Source organism: Arachis ipaensis, chromosome B01 (assembly GCF_000816755.2).
Source record: "Arachis ipaensis cultivar K30076 chromosome B01, Araip1.1, whole genome shotgun sequence".
Lineage (NCBI taxonomy): Eukaryota > Viridiplantae > Streptophyta > Magnoliopsida > Fabales > Fabaceae > Arachis > Arachis ipaensis.
The window spans coordinates 76,077,784-76,090,702 of NC_029785.2; the positions used below are offsets into that span (position 1 = coordinate 76,077,784).

The 12,919-nt window shown below is 43.5% G+C and overlaps 1 long non-coding RNA gene across 1 annotated transcript in view; it reads left to right on the forward strand.

Moving 5' to 3' along the window:
* Positions 1–12,338, forward strand: part of LOC107618473 — a 25,187-nt gene extending 12,849 nt beyond the window's left edge. Inside the window, exons 2-4 of the long non-coding RNA XR_001615245.2 lie at positions 3,064–3,069; positions 10,280–10,285; positions 12,328–12,338. This is a non-coding gene — a long non-coding RNA (uncharacterized LOC107618473). The remainder of the gene's footprint in view (positions 1–3,063; positions 3,070–10,279; positions 10,286–12,327) is intronic.

The following is a 12,919-nucleotide window of genomic DNA, read 5'->3' on the forward strand; positions in this document are numbered from 1 at the left end:
CTGTCCCTAACCATGTGCTTGTGGCGTGAAGGTGTCAAGTGAAAACTTGAGACTGAGCGGTTAAAGTCGTGGTCCAAAAGCAAAAAGAGTGTGATTAAGAGCTCTGGACACCTCTAATTGGGGACTCTAGCAAAGCTGAGTCACAATCTGAAAAGGTTCATCCAGTTATGTGTCTGTGGCATTTATGTATCCGGTGGTAATACTGGAAAACAAAATGCTTTGGGTCACTGCCAAGACTCATAAAGTAGCTATGTTCAAGAATCAACATACTTAACTAGGAGAATCAATAACACTATCTGAATTCTGAGTTCCTATAGATGCCAATCATTCTGAACTTCAAGGGATAAAGTGAGATGCCAAAACTGTTCAGAAGCAAAAAGCTAAAAGCCCCACTCATCTAATTAAGACTGATCTTCATAGATGTTTTTGGAATTCATTGTATATTCTATTCTTTTTATCCTATTTGATTTTCAGTTGCTTGGGGAGAAGCAACAATGTAAATTTGGTGTTGTGATGAGCGGATAATTTATACGCTTTTTGGCATTATTTTTAGTATGTTTTTAGTATATTTTAGTTAGTTTTTATTATATTTTTATTAGTTTTTATTTAAAAATCACATTTCTAGACTTTACTATGAGTTTGTGTATTTTTCTGTGATTTCAGGTATTTTCTGGCTGAAATTGAGGGACCTGAGCAAAAATCTGATTCAGAGGCTGAAAAAGGACTGCAAATGCTGTTGGATTCTGACCTCCCTGCACTCGAAGTGATTTTTTGGAGCTACAGAAGTCCAATTGGCGCGCTCTCAATTGCATTGAAAAGTAGACATCCTGGGCTTTCCAGAAATATATAATAGTCTATACTTTGTCTGAGATTTAATGGCCCAAACCGGCGTTCCAAGTCAGCATAGAAATTTTGGCGTCAAAACGCCAGAACTGGCATAAAAGCTGGGGTTAAATGCCCAAACTGGCACAAAAGCTAGCGTTTAACTCCAAGAAAAAGTCTCTACACATGAAAGCTTCAATGCTCAGCCCAAGCACACACCAAGTGGACCTGGAAGAAGATTTCTGCATTAATTACTTATTTCTGTAACCCTAGGCTACTAATTTTCTATAAATAGGACCTTTTACTATTGTATTTTCATCTTGGGACGTTTAGTCCTTAGACCTTTGAGGCTGGCCATTCGGCCATGCTTAGACTATTTTCACTTATGTATTCTCAAAGGTAGAGTTTCTACACACCATAGATTAATGTGTGGAGCTCTGCTGTTCTTCATGAATTAATACAATTACGATTGTTCTTCTATTCAATTCACGCCTGCTTCTTCTCTAAGATATTCATTCGTTCTTCAACTTGATGAATGTGATGATCCGTGACACTCATCATCATTCTCACCTATGAACATGTACCTGACAACCACCTCTGTTCTACTAGCAATGGCTTGAATGCGTATCTCTTGGATTTCTAATCTAAGATTGGAACCTTCGTGGTATAGGCTAGAATTATTGGCGGTCATTCTTGAGATCTGGAAAGTCTAAACCTTGTCTGTGGTATTCCGAGTAGGATTTGGGAAGGGATGACTGTGACGAGCTTCAAACTCGCGATTGTTGGGCGTGTGACAGAAGCAAAAGGATCAATGGATCCTATTACAACATGATCGAGAACCGACAGATGATTAGCCGTGTGGTGACAGCGCATTTGGAACATTTTCACTGAGAGGACGGGAAGTAGCCATTGACAACGGTGATGCCCAACATTAAGATTGCCATGGAAAGGAGTATGAATGGTTGGAAGAAGGCAATAGGAAACCAGAGGTTCAGAAGGAACAAAGCATCTTCATACGCTTATCTGAAATTCCTACCAATGAATTACATAAGTATCTCTATCTTTATTCTATTTTATAATTATCAATTCTCCATAACCATTTGAATCTACCTGACTGAGATTTACAAGATGACCATAGCTTGCTTCAAGCCGACAATCTCCGCGGGATCGACCCTTACTCACGTAAGGTATTACTTGGACGACCCAGTGCACTTGCTGGTTAGTTGTGCAGAATTGTGACAAAGTGTGATTCACGTTTGAGAGCTCCAAGTCTTTGGCGCCGTTGTTGATGATCACAATTTCGTGCACCAAGACCCAACTAGGTAGCTTTATTGTTGCTTTTGATAGTTTCCGATTTATAACTAGTTGTTTCCGACTTGTAACTAGCTGTTTCTGACTTGTAGTAGTCTTAACTCTTTTTGTTTCCTTCTTTTCAGAAATGGTGAAGAAGGGTTCTAGTGCTTCTTACCAGAAGGTCCAGGATGCTAAAAGGAGGTCGCGAGCACGGGTTGACGCCGCGAGGGCTGCCGGCACTCTTCCCCTTCCTCCTCCTCTTCCCCCTCGTGATTTAGGGATCTCTTCTCGTCCCATTATGGTAACTTCTACTTCTGCCTCTTCTCTTCCTTCTCCTACCCTTCCTGCCCGTGCTTTCCCTGAACTTGAGAGGAAGAAGCGCAAGACTTCAGGGTCAGGTGCTTCTTCCAAGGATTTTGATGGTCCCCAATTTATTTGAAATCACATCTTTCCTCAAACTTATATTAATGTGGATGATGCTTCTGTTCGAAACTATCTTAATATCCTGGTTCAGGATAGTGTTCGGGCGGCTGGGGTATGCACCAAACTTCTTGATATTTTTGAGAATACTCCCCTTAGCTCTTTGGGTTCTGCCCAAAAAGTTGAAGAGCTGGAAGGGAGGATTTTCCTTTATCAAGAGGAAGAGAATAGGCTTTTGGAGGAAGTTGCTGGCCTGAAGGAGGAGAGGTCCCTACTTCAGGAGAGGGAGAAGAAGTTGATGGCCCAGTTTGCATGGGGGAGGGTCAGAAAGAGAAGGCCGAGTAGAACTATGTCAGGGTCTTCACCGACAACATCGATCTTCAGCGGGAGTTGGAGAAAGGTCGGGAAGCTTATCAGGATCTGGAAGACTCGGTAGCGGAGAGCTCAGAGGAGGCCTAGAGGATCTTTAAGGAACAGGTCGGAGTTATTGCTCCTGGCCTGGACCTTTCTCCTCTAGATCCTGATAAGATTGTGGTGAATGGTGCTATTGTCTTTCCTCCCCGTCCTGAGACGGATTCTGAGCTGAAGACCTGTGGTCAAAGGATTGTAGAATCTCCTCCTCTTGAGGATCAACGAGAGGGATCTCAGCCGACGTCTTCAGGCATTCTGACTCCTGCTGCTAAAGAGACGGCTCCATCCTCCCCTGCTGCTGACCCGACTTCTCTGCCTTCTGGTAATGCTGACCTTCTTGCTGTTTAATTGATTTCTGGCTATTGTAGGGCCCGGCCTGTGGTGGTAATTTGTTGTTGACATTTCCTGGCCTTTTATGGCCATAAACAAAAAATGCTTTTAATTCCTGTTTCCCCTTTTTCGGATAAAGGGGTTTTAAATTTATTTGTCTTGTGCATGCTTTCTATGATTTTTCCTTTGTTAGGTTTTTTATGAGAAACCCTTTTAATCTTTTTGTTTTTTGGAAAAAAACATTTTATTTGGGCAGGCTGGGCTTTGTTTGAATTGTGTTTAGGTTTTCTAAAGACTTGAGCTAGCCCCTGCTTTTGATTTTTGATGATTTTCCTTTTTTCTCTTTTTGTATTCCTTATGAATTCAAATTTCTCTATCTGAATTGTTCATAACTTAGGTTATTTTCGCGATGCATTTCAAGTTTTCTCGGTTTTTTCAACTTGTTAGTGTAACATTTCCGAGTTATCATGATATGCTTTTATAACCTCTTTACACCGACTTGTACCTCGTCGTTTTATCCTGCCAACCACGTAGGTCGGGCATGGGATTTTCACGTTTTGTCGAGCTTAAGTCGGCGTGTTTCGTAGAAAAAATGATAGTAACTTAATGGAATATACAAAGAGATGTAGAAAAAGATCTTTATTTATTGATGAAGGTACTTTTTGCTACTAAGGGGTTGGAAATTGTTGCCCCTTAGCCTACACTTTGATGCCTCGTTAAAACCCCATTTAGGAAAACCCTTCTTTTTGGGAAAAAAACCATGAAGTCGGGAAAAAGAGTACATCAGGGAGTGGAGTTTGCTTCTAATTATAGTACCTTTTCATATTATAAGCCTGCCACGACCTAGGTAGTTCAGTACTGCCTAAGTCGGTTACCTTATAGTATCCCTTTTTCTAAGACCTCACTTATCTTGTATGGTCCTTTCCAATTAGCAGCAAGCTTTCCTTCTCCCGATTTGTTGACTCTGATGTCATTTCTGATCAGGATCAAGTCGTCTAGGGCGAAGCTTCTTTGAATGACATTTTTGTTATATCGGTTTTCCATCCTTTGCTTTAGCGCTGCTTCTCTTATCTGGGCTTGTTATTGGACTTCAGAAAGTAGCTCGAGCTCTTCTTTGTGCCCCTGTATGTTTCCAACCTCGTCGTAAAAGCTCACCCTTGGACTTTGCTCATTGATTTCAACTGGTGTCATGGCTTCTATGCCATAAGCATGTCGGAAGGGTGTTTCTGCTGTAGCGGACTGAGGTGTAGTCCGATAGGCCCATAGTACTTGAGGGAGTTCCTCAGCCCATGCTCCCTTTGCATCTTGCAACCTTTTCTTTAGCCATGCCAGTATGACTTTGTTGGCTGCCTCGGCTTGCCCATTTGTTTGTGGGTGTTCTACCGAGGTGAACTAATGTTTGATCTTCATACTGGCTACATGTTGAGTCGGTGAACTGAGTGCCATTATTAGTGGTGATGGTGTGGGAAACTCCATATCTTGTGATAATATTCTTGTAGAGGAACTTCCGACTTTTCTGGGAGGTGATGGTGGCCAATGGTTCTGCTTCGATCCATTTTGTGAAGTAGTCTACCCCCACTATTAGGTACTTTACTTGTCCAGGCGCTTAGCAAAAGGGTCCCAATAGGTCCAATCCCCATTTTGCAAAAGGCCATGGAGAAGTTATGGTAATGAGCTCCTCGGGGGGAGCGACGTGGAAGTTTGCATGCATTTGGCATGGTTACACTTCTTTACGAACTCGATGGCATCTTTTTGTAAGGTCGGTCAGTAGAACCCGGATCGTATAACTTTCCTGACCAAAGACCTTACTCCGAGATGATTTCTGCATATACCATTGTAGACCTCTTCTAAGACTTCTGTCGTCCTTGAGGTCAGAACACACTTCAATATTTGTATTGATACCCCTCTTTTATAAAGGGTATTTTTCACTAAGGTGTAGTTTTACGCCTCCCTTCGTATTTTCTTGGCCTCTTTTTCCTCTTTGGGTAGGATGTCAAATTTCATATATTCGATTAGTGGGTTCATCCATCCGAGGTCCAATCCGGATACTTCAAAGACGTCTTGTCTGCCCTCTAGTTTTGTAACTGAGGGTTCTTGGAGAGTTTCTTGGATCAGGCTTCTATTATTTCCTCCTGGCTTGGTACTTGCTAGTTTGGAGAGTGCGTCTGCTCTACTGTTGAGATCCCGAGTTATGTGTTTGACCTCGGTCTCTGCAAAATGCCTAAGATGCTCCAAGGTTTTGTCTAAGTATCTCTTTATGTTGGGGTCTTTAGCCCGACACTCTCTATTTATTTGGGAGGTCACCACCTGAGAGTCGCTGAACACGACTACTTTGGTCGCACCGACTTCTTCGGCCAGCTTTAACCCTGCAATCAGGGCTTCATATTCTGCTTGATTGTTAGAAGCTGGAAATTCAAATTTGAGGGAGACTTCCACTTGCGTTCCCTTTTGGTTGACTAGTATTATGCCTACACTGCTTCCGACTTTGTTGGAGGATCCATCCACATATAACTCCCATGTAGTGGAAGCTTCTTCTTGATCCCTTGCATATTCTGCCACGAAGTCGGTGAGGCATTGGACTTTGATTGCCTTCCAAGTTTCGTACTTGAGGTCGAACTCGGATAGCTCTATGGCCCATTGAACCATTCTGCCCGCAATGTCTGTTTTCTGAAGAATCTGCTTCATGGGCTGGTTCGTTCGAACTCTTATCGTGTGTGCTTGAAAGTAAGGCCGTAGCCTTCGAGAGGCTACTATTAAGGCATGTGCAAATTTCTCAATTTTTTGATACCATAATTCAGGGCCTTGTAGAACTTTGCTGGTGAAGTATATAGGATGCTGCTCGACCTCGTCTTTCCGTATTAGAGCTGATGCTACAGCTTTGTCGGTTACGGAAAAATACAGGACGAGTTCTTCTCCAACCTTAGGTCGGGTCAAAATAGGAGGTTGGCTTAAAAACCTTTTGAATTCCTGGAATGCTTTTTCGCACTCAGGAGTCCATTCGAACTAGCATCCTTTTCTTAGTAGAGAGAAGAGAGGTAAGAATCTTAATGCTGATCCTGCCAAGAACCTAGAGAGAACTACAAGTTGGCCATTCAGCTGTTGGACCTTCCTTAGGCAAGTCGGGCTTTTCATTTCTAGGACTGCTCTGTATTTGTCGGGGTTGGCTTCAATCCCCTTTGTGTAAGCATAAATCCTAGAAATTTTCCTGCTTCTACTGCGAAGGTGCATTTTGTGGGATTCAATCTCATCCTATGCATCCTGATGGTGTCGAAGATTTGCTTGAGATCGGTCAAGAGGTCGTCCTTATCCTTGGTTTTTACCAGCATATCATCTACATAGACTTCCATTAAGCTCCCAAGGTGAGGGGCAAACACCTTATTCATTAGCCTTTGATATGTGGCTCCTGCATTTTTCAATCCAAAAAGGCATGACCACATAGCAATAGTTTGCTTTTGGCGTGATGAAAGATGTCTTTTCTTGATCTGGCTTGTACATCGGAATTTGATTATATCCCGAATACGCATCCATAAACGACAATTATTGATACCCCGAGCTGGAGTCTACTAAGGTATTGTTCATACATCGGTTTGAGCTATAAAGGACCGGGTTGGCCGACCTCTTAGAAGGTTGGCCCATGTCCGACCTCTTCTTAAAGAGGTCGGCCAAATCACCAGAGGAGGCCTAAGCAGGCCTAAACGAAGGGACCCAGCCCAATCTAAAGGTAGCCAAAGCCTAGAAAGATAAGGGCGATTCCTTTAAAGATAAGATGACTTCACTCAAAGATAAGATAACTATCTTATCTCCAGAAAGGTCACTCCACACCATTATAAATACACTGGAGCAACCAGGTATAACTCATACTCTGATTCTACTAAAAACCTGCTTAAAGCCCATGCTAACTTAAGCATCGGAGTCCCTTGCAGGTACCACCACCCTCCGGTGACAAAGGATCAGCAGCATTGCCAGTCCAACAAGTCGGACGCGATAGCTCCGACCACCACCCACAAGCTGGACACGTCATCTCCGACCAGCACAGAAGATCTCGTCCAAGATCGACCTACAATTTTAGGTAACCCTCGGAACATTGGCGCCGTTGCCGGGGAACCTGGAAGCCATCCCATCATCATGGCGGACAACCTTGATAACGACCATAACTCTGGTTTGGTGGACAGAACACCAAACAAAGACACGGACGCCACCTCTAATGACACACCTCAAAACGGGGGAGATAAGCAACCCTCAAATACAAAAATTTTGGAAGCTATCCGTAAGTAACAGAATCACCTTAAACAGCTGGAACAAGAAGCTGAACATTGACGGAAAGCCGAAAGAGACCTTCGGAGAGAAACAAGATGACGTCGAAAGATAGAGGACAAGCTCTTAAAGCTCGAAGCCGATCTCAAGATCAAGACCGCTCGATCCAATCATGAAGATAGCCCCCACAAAGATCAAGACCCATTCACCAAAGAGATCATGAAAGCTAAAGTCCCAAAGGACTTCAAAGCTCCCGACATGACCCTATACGACGGCACATCGGATCCAAGCCATCATCTTAGCAATTTTAGAAGTAGGATATATCTCACAGAGGCCTCAGATGCAATCCATTGTAAAACTTTCCCAACCATCCTAACAAAGATAGCAATTCAGTGGTTCGACAGTTTGCCTCCTAGATCCATCACAAGTTTTAATGACTTAGCCAAATAGTTTCTTGAGATTCTCCATCCAGAAGGACAAAGCCAAACACGCCCCGAGCCTACTAAGAGTCAAGCAAGGAGATCGAAAAAGTCTTTGTAACTACATGGAAAGATTCAACAAAGCATGCCTGGATATACAAAGTCTGCCAACAGAAGCAGCTATCATGGGTCTCATCAATGGCCTACGAGAAGGACCTTTTAGCCACTCAATATCCAAGAAGCACCCAACATCTCTGAACGAGGTACAGGAACGGGTAGAGAAATACATCAACATGGAGGAGAACTCTCGACTAGGAGAGAGCTCAAAAACCGAATTCTCCTAACCCACCACGGGACTAAGGATAAAGAGTCCAAGAAAAAAGAAGATAAACCCGGTGAGAAGCCTAGAAAATACCACAATTACACCCCTCTTCGGGTGTCTCTTGTGGATGTCTACCAAGAAATATGCAACACTGAGAAGATCCCACCACCTCGCCCAATCAAAAACGAAAGAGGCCAGACGAGTTGAAGGTCCACCTCACACCAAAGAGGTCGGACGAGTTGAAGGTCCATCTCACACCAAAGAGGTCGGACGAGTTGAAAGTCCACCTCATACCGAAGAGGTCGGACCAAGGTTCACCTCACACCGAAGAGGTCGGATGAGTTGAAGGTCCACCTCACACCAAAGAGGTCGGACGAGTTGAAAGTCCATCTCAGACCGAAGAGGTCGGACGAAGGTCCACCTCACACCGAAGAGGTCGGACGAGTTGAAGGTCTACCTCACACCAAAGAGGTCGGACAAGTTGAAGGAAGAGGTCCAACAAGTTGAATGTCCACCTCACACCGAAGAGCTCGGACGAGTTAAACGTCCACATCACACCCCTGAGAGACATGTTCATATGATAAATGGAGGGTTCGCAGGAGGAGGAATCTCTAAATCATCTTGCAAAAGATACCTCAAAGAGGTATATTACGGAAGGGAGAGAGGTTTGAAAAGGACAACGGAGTGAGAACAAGCCTTCTGAGATTTCAAAAATTCTTGGGGTAACCACCCATTCTTACCAGATCACGGGAAAGTGAAGAACTCATATTATACCTTGCAGTGGTAAGTCGGGCAATAGCCTCAGCACTAGTCAGAGAAGATGAAAGTGGGCAACAACTCGTCTACTTCATCAGCAAAGCTCTACAAGGGGCCGAACTAAACTATCAAAAGATGGAAAAAGTTTGCCTACGCCCTCATACTCACCTCTCAACGACTCTACCCAAACTTTCAAACTCACACTATCAGAGTTCGGACCAACCAGCCCATAAAAGGCATCCTAAAGAAAACAAACTTAGCTGAAAGAATCCTACAGTGGACAGTCGAGTTATCCCAATTCGATCTTTGATATGAAAGTTCGGACAGCCATCAAATCACAGTATCTGGCCGACTTCATTACAGAGTACACTGACACCCCGGGAACTCCTACAAAATAGAATCTCTACGTGGACGACTCTTCAAACAAAACCGGGAGTGGTGTAGGTGTAATTATAGAAAGCGATCAGGGAAGCCAAATCAAGCTAAATAACCAAGCTGAATACGAGGCACTACTGGCTGGTTTAAGGCTGGCTAAGAAGGTAGGAGCTTACCGTGTCCAGTGATTCAAAAGTAGTCACCTCACAAATAGAAGGAAGCAACCAAGCTAAGGATCCCACCATGAAAAAATACCTCGGGTAATTCAGGGGACCCTGGACAAAACCAGAGAATAGCTCGGACAATTCGGGGGACCCTGGACAAAAACAGAAAACAGCTCAGACATTTTGGGGGATATGAGGTCTAACACATACCTCGAGAGCATAATGCCCGAGATGATGCACTTTCAAAACCAGCCAGCACCAACAGTTCGGACAATTCGGGGAATATAAAGTCTGACACATACCTCGGGAGCAGAATGCCCAAGCTGATGCATTTTTAAAACTAGCCAACAGCAAACCAGGGGGCAATAACAGAAGCCTCATCCAGGCTACATTACAAGACCACAACAAGTTGATCTCGAAGGCAGTATAAGGGATGGTAATATTCAACTGACTGAAAAAGTAGTCATAAGCATAGAAAAATGGTCGTTTCCCCGGAGTCAAGGAAGGAAAACAAACCCTTTCCTCAGGGTCCAGCGACACCAACTCATAATTCTTCTCCTCATCTCTATCCCTATAAATTCTACGGAACCTCCTAAGTCGCACACAGTACTCAGGGTCAGCCACAGTAACACGCATTAAAACTATGGAATCTAGCCAATCAGACATGCCGTCCGGGATCTTAGTAGACATCTCAGCAATATTTTTTCAAGAAGACACAGGTCAACTATGAGTTTACTACCAAACAACTCGGACAAATAAGGAAACAACTCGGACAAAAACAGCAAAACATCAGGTGTCAGATACAGCAATAAAAGGGAAACCCCAGGACTCACACGAAAGTCCAGGGGCACTCTTTGGAGGCAACAACAGAGCAAAAACCCAAATACAAAGTCAAAGCTTTACATCGAAAGCATGCTAACTTCCACATCGCTCCACCAGAGGAGCTCATCAGCGTAACCTCACCCTGGCCATTTGCAAAATGGGAACTCGACCTCCTTGGGCCATTCCCTCAAGGATCAGGACAGGTCAAGTTCCTCATTATCGGGGTAGACTATTTTACAAAATGGATTGAGGCAGAACCCCTAGCTAATGCCACTACTCAAAGAAGTAAAAAATTCTTGTACAGAAACATTGTTACAAGGTTTGGGGTTCCTTACTCCATCACCACAGACAATGGCACTCAATTCACGGACACAGATTTCAAGAAGTTGGTGGCTAACTTGAAAATAAAGCACTAATTTACATCCGTAGAACACCCACAAGCCAATGGACAAGCAGGAGCTGCCAACAAAGTCATACTAGCTGGGTCAAAACGGAGACTACAGGACGCAAAGGGAGCTTGGGCTGAAGAGCTCCCACAAGTCCTATGGGCATATCGGATAACTCCACACTCCACCACAAAGGAATCACATTTCCGATTAGCTTACGGAATGGAGACAATGATCCCAGTGGAGGTCAAAGAAGGATCGCCTAGAGTGATCTACTACACTGAAGAGGCCAACTCCCAACTTCAAAAGTAAGAACTCGACCTACTTCCAGAAATCCGAGAAAGAGCAGGAATCAAGGAAGAGGCGTTAAAACGTCGAATGGCCTCAAGATACAATCAAAAGGTAGTACAGGGAGGTTTTACCGAGAACAACCTTATCCTAATCCGAAATGATATCGGAAAAGTCAACCTGGAGAAGGAAAGCTGGCAGTAAACTGGAAAGGACCCTACCGAGTCGTAGAAGTACTCGGAAAGGGCTACTACAGGCTGACCGAACTCGAAGGGTGAGAGCTTCTAAGGTCGTGGCATGCCTGCAACTTAAGAAGATTTTCTACAAATTCTCTCATTGAGACAGATTAATCTGAAACACAAAAAATTCATCGCCCGATTATAAAGCTACAGATCGGCAGAAAGTGAAATTCAAATCCACTGCTCAATCACGATAAAGACCAACGAAGATGAAAACCAAATTCATCAAAAGGTTGACCAAACGAGGATCAAACTCAATTTCTACAAAATCGGCAAAGATGAAAAGCGGAAAAAACATAATAATGCAAGAAGTTATCGAAAGTGATCCAAAGGAAAGGACCTGACGAGGTCTTAATAAAAATGGGGTTGCTAAAAATAACTTAAAGACGGACCGACGTAAAGAAGTCGGACCAGTCGACCACAATAACCAAAGTTATAAAAAGTAAATCCCTGGAAAGAGGCCTGGCCAGCCCTAAAAAAGAGGATTACTAGAAATAACTTAGAAGGGACCGACATGATGAAGTCGGCCCAACAAAATCACAAAGTTATAAAAGTAATCCATAAAAGAGACCTGACAAAGGTGCAAATGAAATGGATTACTAGAAATAACTTAGAAGGGACCGACATGATAAAGTTAGCCCAACAAAATCACAAAGTTATAAAAGTAATCCATAAAAGAGACCTGACAAAGGTCCAACTAAAAATGGATTACTAGAAATAACTTAGAAGGGACCGACATGACGAAGTCGGCCCGACAAGCTACAAAAGGTTATAAAAAGTAATCCATAAAAAGAGACCTGGCAAGGTCCAACTAAAAATGGATTACTAGAAATAACTTAGAAGAGGAAGATATGAAGAAGTCGGCCCGAACCAATTAAAGCTACAACTTGGACCGACAAGAAGAAGTCGGACCAACGAAAGCAACAGCTCGGACCGACAAGAAGATGTCGGACCAACGAAAGTTACAGCTTGGACCGACAAGAAGAAGTCAGACCAACGAAAGCTACAGCTTGAACCGACAAGAAGAAGTTAAACCAATGAAAGTTACAACTTGGACCGACAAGAAGAAGTCGGACCAACGAAAGCAACAGCTCGGACCGACAAGTTACAGCTTGGACCAATAAAAGTTACAGCTTGGACCGACAAGAAGAAGTCAGACCAACGAAAGCTACAACTTAGACCGACAAGAAGAAGTCGGACCAACGAAAGCTACAGCTTAGACCGACAAGAGAAGTCGGACCAACGAAAGCTAAAGAAGGATCGACAAGAGAAGTCGGACTAACGAAAAGTGTGCGCTAAAAGTGACATAGCTTTGCCCAAAAAGTCACGGCTCCACGACAAGGCTATCGAAATTGTTCAGACTAACTAAAAAGGGGTTCCTCAAGAACACTAAAAAGTTGTCAGACAAGCTAGCCCAGAGGTCATCTCGCCCAACAAGAGACAAACAAAATAAGATCTGATCAAAAAGAGGTCGGACAGCAAAGTACCGACACTCTATAAACATCTCACAAAGGCCAAGGAAAGGTCAAAAGGCCAAAGCCAAAAGTGCTTCGCTGAAAAGTACGAAGTCCTAAAAAAAGACACTACTTAAAAGGCTGTTCCGAAGGTTACATGAAAC